We start from the raw sequence: 8,546 nt of genomic DNA, 5'->3' as shown, positions 1-8,546 counted from the left end.
TAAGCAAATTTCTATCACAGAGTGTTTTCCAGGAAACTTTATGTGGAAGACCCACTCAGAGATAAAAGACCTCTCTCTTTTAAAGAGTCACAATTCCTGCTTCCTCCATCTGTTTCCAGTCCAATGCTGGGGAGGGGAGGAAGAAGTAGTGACTAAAGTGTATTCCATGAAAAGCAAGCTTAAAAGAAGAAAAGAAAGAAAAAAGTTTCTTCCCTGATTAAAACAGTTATTCTCAAGTTTCTGGTGTCATGAAATCTACTAAAAAATCTAAAAACTTGAGAACGATTTAACACAATACTTCTAATTTTAAATTAACAATTAAAAAATTTCTCTTTCTCCAGTAAATCCTACATGAATGTTCAAGAAGCACCTGCCAGGTGCTCATTACTGCATTGGCCGCAGGGAGTGAGGAAAGCCTAGGAGGACCAGAGTCAAACACAGGCCAGAATTGCAGCTCTGCTGGTCAATTCTGCACCTTTGCTGCAAAGTTGGATTAAAAAAAAAAACAACAAACCTACCACATAAGGGTCATTCACATTAGGCTTATAGGAGATGATGCCTGTGGCAGCAGCTTGTTAGTTTGTAAATGTTTGTTATAATTATACAGGGCAGTATAGACCTGTTTCACGCTGACTCGTGAATCTGTCCTTTAGGACAATTGCATATAGTACACTTTTTCAGAGATTTTATTTAGAAAACTGCAAACTCATAAAGTTGAAAGAACAGTACAATTAGCATCTATATACCTTTTACCTAATTGGGGCAGTTTTAAAATAATTATTGAAGTCATGTAAATTTTTTTGTGAGTTATTTGAAAGTAGATGACATGACACAACTAAACATTTCAGCATGTGTTTCCTAAAAATAAAATTATTTTCTACTGTAAAAAATGAATGAATAAAAAATCTCAGTTAGAGTCAAAGCACTAGAAGGGGAAGCTCTCACTCCCTTCTAGAGTAGCAGAGCCTAGCAGAGGAAAAAGAAAAACTCCTCTTCTTTCCTGGCAAGGACTCAGCCAATGAAAGCCATGGACAATTTGTAGCCCTCCCAACTTCTTTTCCCCACTATAAAAGCATTCTCCTTCCCTTGTCATGGGGTGACTTATGTGGCTTCCCATGGCTGCAGACCCAGAAATGTAACTCTCATTGATCTTGAATAAATCATCTTTTCTGGAGAAATAACTGTGTCTGTTTCATGTCAACGCTGTTAACTTCAGTACGTTGTCTCACATAAGTGACACTAAAAATTCTATAGTATTTACTCATTTACAGTCTAAATTGACTCAGAATTGTTTTTGAACGCTGATTTTTTTTTATAAATAATTCAAAACCTGAAGTTAGTGCTGGCTTCAGCAGCACATATACTAAAATTGGAACAAAACAGAGAAGATTAGCCTGGCCCCTGTGCAAGGATGACATGCAAATTCATGAAGTGTTCCATATTTTGCACCTTTCCCCACATCAATACTTGAATCACAAGCTGGAATCAAGAAGACTTCTGGGAGAAATATCAACAACCTCAGACATACAGATAATATCACTCTAATGGTAGAAAGTGAAGAGGAACTAAAGAGCCTCTTGATGAGGGTGAAAGAGGAGAGTAAAAAGCTGGCTTAAACTTAATGTCGAACAAACAAAACCCAAACCCAAAGTTAACACATCATATTTGGCTGTTATGTCTCTGGTTTCTGCTAATCTACAACAGAAGCCCTCAGAATTTTGTTGACTTTTTATGATAATGATTTGCTCTAAGGGGCCACACTAATTGTCTCATAATATGTCTCACAGTCTATTATTTTCTCATTTCCTCATAATTCAGTTCAGTTCAGTTCAGTCCCTCAGTCGGGTCTGACTCTTTGTGACCCCATGAACCACAGCACGACAGGCCTCCCTGTCCATCACTAACTCCCGGAGTTCACTCAAACCCATGTCCTCATAATTAAATTTTATGTAAACATTTTTGGCAAGACTATCACATATGGGATATTGTGGCATATTATATACTTTTAAAGACTTGATCAAGATGTATGTCAATCATACCTCAATAAAGTGATTTAAAAAAAAAGACCCTACCAAAAAGTTGGATAGTTCTTTTGCTTGTAGGTTACACAAACAAATACTATTAACAATGGAAAATATTAATTTCTTGAAAGGCTATTAGTGTAGACTATAAAAAGAAAGGGAGGGGAACTTCCCTGGTGGTCCAGAGGCTAAGAATCTGCCTTCCAGTGTAGGGGATGCGGGTTCAATCCCTGGTCCAGGAAATAAGAGCCCACATGCTGCAGGGCAACCAAACCCTTGTGCCACAACCACTGAACCCATGAGCTGCATCTACTGATGCCCTCACATCTAGAGCCTGTGTTCCACAAGAGAAGCCCCCACAATGAGAAGCCATGGCAGCAAAGAGTAGCCCCTGCTTGCCACAGCTAGAGAAGGTCTACGGGCAGCAGCAAAGACCCAGAGCAGTCAAAAATGAAATAATAAATAATTTTTTAGAAATTGAAGGAAGGATGAGAATCACTAAGCCTCAGGAAGGCAGGCATTAGGATGGGTCTTGGGATCCCGGAAGCAGGGGTTCCTGGTCCACTGGGTACTGAAATTGATATGACAGTGACACAGCCCATCAGTCCGAGGATAGGATCACACAGCCTGCTCAAAGCCACTAGGAAAATAGGATCAGGCAGCCACTCCAGCTGCTTTCTATTTACTTGATGCTGACAATTTACTGTTATACAAAGCTTACGTAAAAAATGCTTTTACTTGCTTTAATTGTTTGATTGTCCCATCAGACCAAGAGATAGGGAAAGTCTGTGAAGAATCCCAAAGCAATAGAATATCTCCTGACTCACAAAATCATTTTATGCATGCTACAGACTGAATGAATGTGCCACCGGAAAAATGTATCTGTAGAATCCGTATTCCCCAGGATGGTGGTATTTGGGGTTGGGGCCTTGAGAGGTAATTAGAGTTCAATTGAGAGTGGGGCCCCTTTGATGAATATTTTGTTGTTCAGTCTCTCAGTTGTATCCAACTCTTCACAATCCCATGGACTGCAGCACACCAGGCTTCCCTGTCCATCACCAACTCCCAGAGCTTGCTTAAACTCACGTCCATTCAGTCATGATGCCATCCAACCATCTTGTCCTCTGTCATCCCCTTCTCCTCCTGCCTTCAATCTTTCCCAGCATCAGGGGCTTTTCTAATGAGTTGACTCTTCGCATCAGGTGGCCAAAGTATTGGAGTTTCAGCTTTAGCATCAGTCCTTCTAATGAATATTTAGAGTTGATTTCCTTTAGGATTGATTGGTTTAATCTCCTTGCAGTCCAAGAGACCCTTAAGAGTCTTCTCCAACAGCCCAGTTCAAAAGCATCAATTCTTTAGTGCTCAGCTTTCTTTATAGTCCAACTCTCACATCCATACATGACTACTGGAAAAACCATAGCTTGGACTATATGGATCTTTGTTGGCAAAGTAATGTCTTTGCTTTTTAATATGCTGTCTAGGTTTGTTTCTTCCAAGGAGCAAGCATCTTTTAATTTCATGGCTGAAGTCACCTCTGCAGTGATTTTGGAGCCCAAGAAAATAAAATCCCTCACTGTTTCCATTTGATGAATATAATGTCCTCTTAAGATGATGAAGACAGAGAGAGAAACTCTGGATGAGCATGAAGGAAAAGCCATGTAAAGACGCAGTGAGAAGGCAAGTCAAGAAGCGAGCTTTCCTCAAGGAACAAATCAGCCAGCACCTTGATCTTGGATTTTTTAGCTTCCAGAACTGTGAGAAATAACTTTCTATTGTTTTAGCTGCCCTGTCACATAGAGAGACTTGTGGACACAGCGAGGGAACAAGAGGGTGAGACAAACTGAGAGTGTAGCATTGAACATGTACATTCAGATCAGATCAGATCAGTCACTCAGTCGTGTCCGACTCTTTGCGACCCCATGAATCGCAGCACACCAGGCCTCCCTGTCCATCACAAACTCCCGGAGTTCACTCAGACTCATGTCCATCGAGTCAGTGATGCCATCCCGCCATCTCATCCTCGGTCGTCCCCTTCTCCTCCTTCCCCCAATCCCTCCCAGCATCAGAGTCTTTATCAATGAGTCAACTCTTTGCATGAGGTGGCCAAAGTACTGGAGTTTCAGCTTTAGCATCATTCCTTCCAAAGAAATCCCAGGGCTGATCTCCTTCAGAATGGACTGGTTGGATCTCCTTGCAGTCCAAGGGACTCAAGAGTCTTCTCCAACACCACAGTTCAAAAGCATCAATTCTTCGGCGCTCAGCCTTCTTCACAGTCCAACTCTCACATCCATACATGACCACAGGAAAAACCATAGCCTCGACTAGACGGACCTTTGTTGGCAAAGTAATGTCTCTGCTTTTGAATATGCTATCTAGATTGGTCATAACTTTCCTTCCAAGGAGTAAGCGTCTTTTAATTTCATGGCTGCAGTCACCATCTGCAGTGATTTTGGAGCCCCCCAAAAATAAAGTCTGACACTGTTTCCACTGTTTCCCCATCTATTTCCCATGAAGTGGTGGGACCGGATGCCATGATCTTCGTTTTCTGAATTGAGCTTTAAGCCAAAATTTTCACTCTCCTCTTTCACTTTCATCAAGAGGCTTTTGAGTTCCTCTTCACTTTCTGCCATAAGGGTGGTGTCATCTGCATATCTGAGGTTATTGATATTTCTCCCGGCAATCCTGATTCCAACTTGTGTTTCTTCCAGTCCAGCGTTTCTCATGATGTACTCTGCATATAAGTTAAATAATCAGGGTGACAATATACAGCCTTGACAAACTCCTTTTCCTATTTGGAACCAGTCTGTTGTTCCATGTCCAGTTCTAACTGTTGCTTCCTGACCTGCATACAAATTTCTCAAGAGGCAGATCAGGTGTTCTGGTATTCCCATCTCTTTCAGAATTTTCCACAGTTTATTGTGATCCACACAAAGACTTTGGCATAGTCAATAAAGCAGAAATAGATGTTTTTCTGGAACTCTCTTGCTTTTTCTATGATCCAGCGGATGTTGGCAATTTGATCTCTGGTTCCTCTGCCTTTTCTAAAACCAGCTTGAACATACCATGTATCAAATACACAGCCAGTGAGAATTTGCTCTATGGTGCAGGGAGCTCCATTCAGAGATCTGTGATAAACTAGAGGGGTAGGATGGGGTGGGAGGGAGGCTCAAGAGGGAGGGGACATATGTATACCTATGGCTGATTCATGTTGATGTATGGCAGAAACCAACACAAAACTGTAAGGCAGTTATCCTCCAATTAAAAATAAAAAAATTGTTAAAAAAGACCAAAAAAAAAAAAGCTGCCATGTCTGTGGTGCTTTATTGTGGCAGTCCGGGCTGACTAAAACAAGGCATCTTATTAGTTTGCCTTCCAGCTATAGCCATCTGCTCCCTGATTAATTTAGTCACTGACAGCCCAGTCACCCAAGCCATAAATCTAAACACCTAACAATCCTGGCCTCTCAGCTCTCACCTCTAGTATCTCACTAAATGATTTCAGTTCTTCCTCTCACTTGTCTTACTGCGCTGTTCTCAGCTCCCCCTGGACTTCAGTGTGAAGAATGGTGACCCGAGTCTATGGGCTGCCTGCCTCCCCGCCTCCCATCCCCGCTTCCTTCTTGGCCAACACAACCTCAGCTCTGTTAGTGCTGCAGTGGGCCCAGCCCCAGCGGATGATTCATGACTAACCACAGGCAATGTGACTTCTCTGTCCTTCCTCATGGCTTGCAGTAGTCTTGTGACATGGTCTGGCCAGTGGGACATAAAGTCTGTCAGGGAGTTGCTGAGCAGTATTTTCCTCACTAATCAATGAGACATCTTTTCCCACACACACCTTCCTGAGGGAGAGCCCATGTCTGGAGCCCAGCAGCCACTCTGTGGTCAGTGAAGGCTGTGCCATAACATCTGTTGGCTCCTGGATCTAGAACACTTGTCCCTCTTTGTCTGCCTGGCCGATTATTCATTCTTCCTCTAGGAAGCCCCCGCCATGCACCTGACCTCATAGGGACCTGGTCACTATGTACTGTTTATTTGCCTCTCAGCCTCTATATGCTTGATGTTGGCATATATCTTCCCTGTGAGAAGAAAGACAGTTAGAGTGAGAAATCTGACCTTTCAAAGCCATAGGTTCAAATTCTCACTGTGCTACTTTACCAGTTCCATTGGTCATCTCTTAATCTCTTTCTTTAGTTTGAAAAGTGGCAATAATCATATTATGTATATCATAGGATTTTTGTGGAGGATAAAGAAATGCATATAAAATGTGTAACATGTACCTAATGCATGGTAACATCTCATCAGGCATTAATTACTGCTGATGTTTCTGTTCTGGTACTTATACAAAATCACTCAGAGGATGGCTGAACTCAAGTCCAGTGCTCTTTTTAATGGACTGCAGGGAGTTAAAGAAGCAAATGCTTTGCTAATGTCTTGGGCTCAAGTGTGCCGCTGTCGCGGGCTGTGTAGTGACAAGTACGTACGCATCACTCAGTTACATCCAGATGTCACTGGTGGTCTGGCCGCTTAGAATCTAGATAAGATTACCTCAAACCCACAATATTGTTCCATGCGGAAGTGCAAAGCCCTCAAGATTGAGCAGCCCTGGGACCACATGATGGAAGCCATGCATCTAGGATGATAGTAAGTCTGAAGCAGCTCACTCCTTCATGATTTTGGAGCTGGCAAACAACCCTTGACTTTGGACTTTGTTTAGGCGAAAGCACACTGGTCTTCTGTCTTTTTTTTTTTTTTTTAATTTTGTTTATTCATTTATTTATTTTTGGCTGTGCTGGATCTTTGCGGCTGCATGCGAACTTTCTCTGGTTGCAGAGAAGGGGGGCTACTCTCTAGTTGCAGTGCCCAGGCTTATCACTGCAGTGGCTTCTCCTGTGGCAGAGCCTGGGCTCTAGGGCACATTGCCGGGCTCCAGCCCCGGTGGAGTCAGGGGTTTCCAAGAGGAGACGGCATCGATGATCAGGAAACAACAGCTTATTTAAATGTTAATTAAAGATACAAAGAGTGGTTAAATAAGGATAGCTCAGTGAGGAAATTCAGTGGAGAAAAGAGGCTGAATAATTCAGTCAGAAGGTGAGAGAAAGAACGACATGGGGAGACCAAGCTTCGGTGAACAAGGCCCGCACTTTATTTTCCAAAGTAGTTTTTATACCTTAAGTTATGCATAGAGGATAATGGGGGAAGGGGTAGAGTCATGCAGTAAGCCAGGATTTCTACCTGCAAACTTACCATATGCAAAAGTGTAGGTGATTTGCATCATCTTCTGGCCTGGAGGCCTGTTAACATTTTAAGACCCTTTCTTCAGAAAACTTATTTTTCTCTAAAGGTGATTAGCCAAGCGCCACCCTCCAAAAGCATTAGATAAAGTTGCATTCCTACAGGGCAAAGGTGTGATGAGCTATAAGAAGAAAAAGAATTAACTCAAGGGTCCAAGGTTACAAACATTAAAGCTACTACTTACACCAATTATATTAATCAATACACTGCCAGGGACACAGCAGATAAGGGATATGGAAACTTAGCAGCAAACATTGGCCCAAAAAGTGAAAAACCCTTCAGCAATACAATTTCTAATCTTTTAACTGCTCAAAGGAATCTGTATTTAGACAGTTTAGAACATCTCATGCCTCTCACAGTTGGGAGGCTCTGAACAATCACATGTGGCAGGAAAAACCTATTCAGGCAGGCTAGAAGACTTCCAAAGGAGTTTGTAGGTTGAAACACTATCACACTCAGGAATTATTAACTGGAGCTGTAAGTTAACTCTTTTTTCAGAGAGAGGTAGTGGGGGACAGCCCCCCGTAAAGTCAGAGGTGTAGGTGAGAGCACAAAGCAGAAAGTAGGCAGACTCTGGTTTTGGGGGTAGATGCTCGAGAATTTCCACGGTGACTCACGAGGCTCAAACCCGCCTTTGTGTATGCTGAGCCTCCCTCCTCATGACCTTTGCCACGGACGGAGCTCCTCACGTTGGCTCCCGGCAGCACATGGGCTCAGTAGTTGTGGTGCATGAGCGTAGTTGCCCCACAACATGTGGAAACTTCCTGGGCCAGGGATTTAACCCATGTCCCCTGTATTGGCAGGTGGATTCTTAACCATTGGACCACCAGGGAAGTTCAAGTTTCTGTCTTTTTAAAGCTCATATCATCACAGCTAAAGCCACATATATGCTGAGCAGGACAAGAAACATCTTCCTCAAAGGTAATCTTATTTTTAGATAGGATTTTCTCACCCACTCACTCCATTCATTCATTCTTTGAAAACTGTTAACTATTATATACTAATACTTCCTTCACTTCATACTTAGGAAAGGGCAGAATTTGAGTACAAACACAAGAGCACTGGGAAAAAGCTAAATGGTTATCATGACTAACATCCTTTTTTAGTTCCCAAGTCTAGTGTGGCCTGTAGGAAGCAACGATTGACCAATAACATGGTTGTCACAACACAAAGTTTACAGTCATGTTTTTAGAGCTAACGATAACCATGGTAGGATATGAGTATCTATACTGTT

The 8,546-nt window shown here is 42.3% G+C and overlaps 1 non-coding gene across 1 annotated transcript; it reads left to right on the top strand.

The window, feature by feature from the left end:
* Nucleotides 1–1,339: 1,339 nt before the first annotated feature.
* On the top strand, nucleotides 1,340–1,446 carry LOC112585369. Its single transcript, XR_003109834.1, has one exon. It is a non-coding gene; the product is annotated as a U6 spliceosomal RNA (small nuclear RNA).
* The last annotated feature ends 7,100 nt before the right edge of the window (nucleotides 1,447–8,546 follow it).

The sequence above is a fragment of the Bubalus bubalis genome, chromosome 5 (genome assembly GCF_019923935.1).
Source record: "Bubalus bubalis isolate 160015118507 breed Murrah chromosome 5, NDDB_SH_1, whole genome shotgun sequence".
Lineage (NCBI taxonomy): Eukaryota > Metazoa > Chordata > Mammalia > Artiodactyla > Bovidae > Bubalus > Bubalus bubalis.
This window is presented reverse-complemented; position numbering and strand designations above follow the sequence as displayed.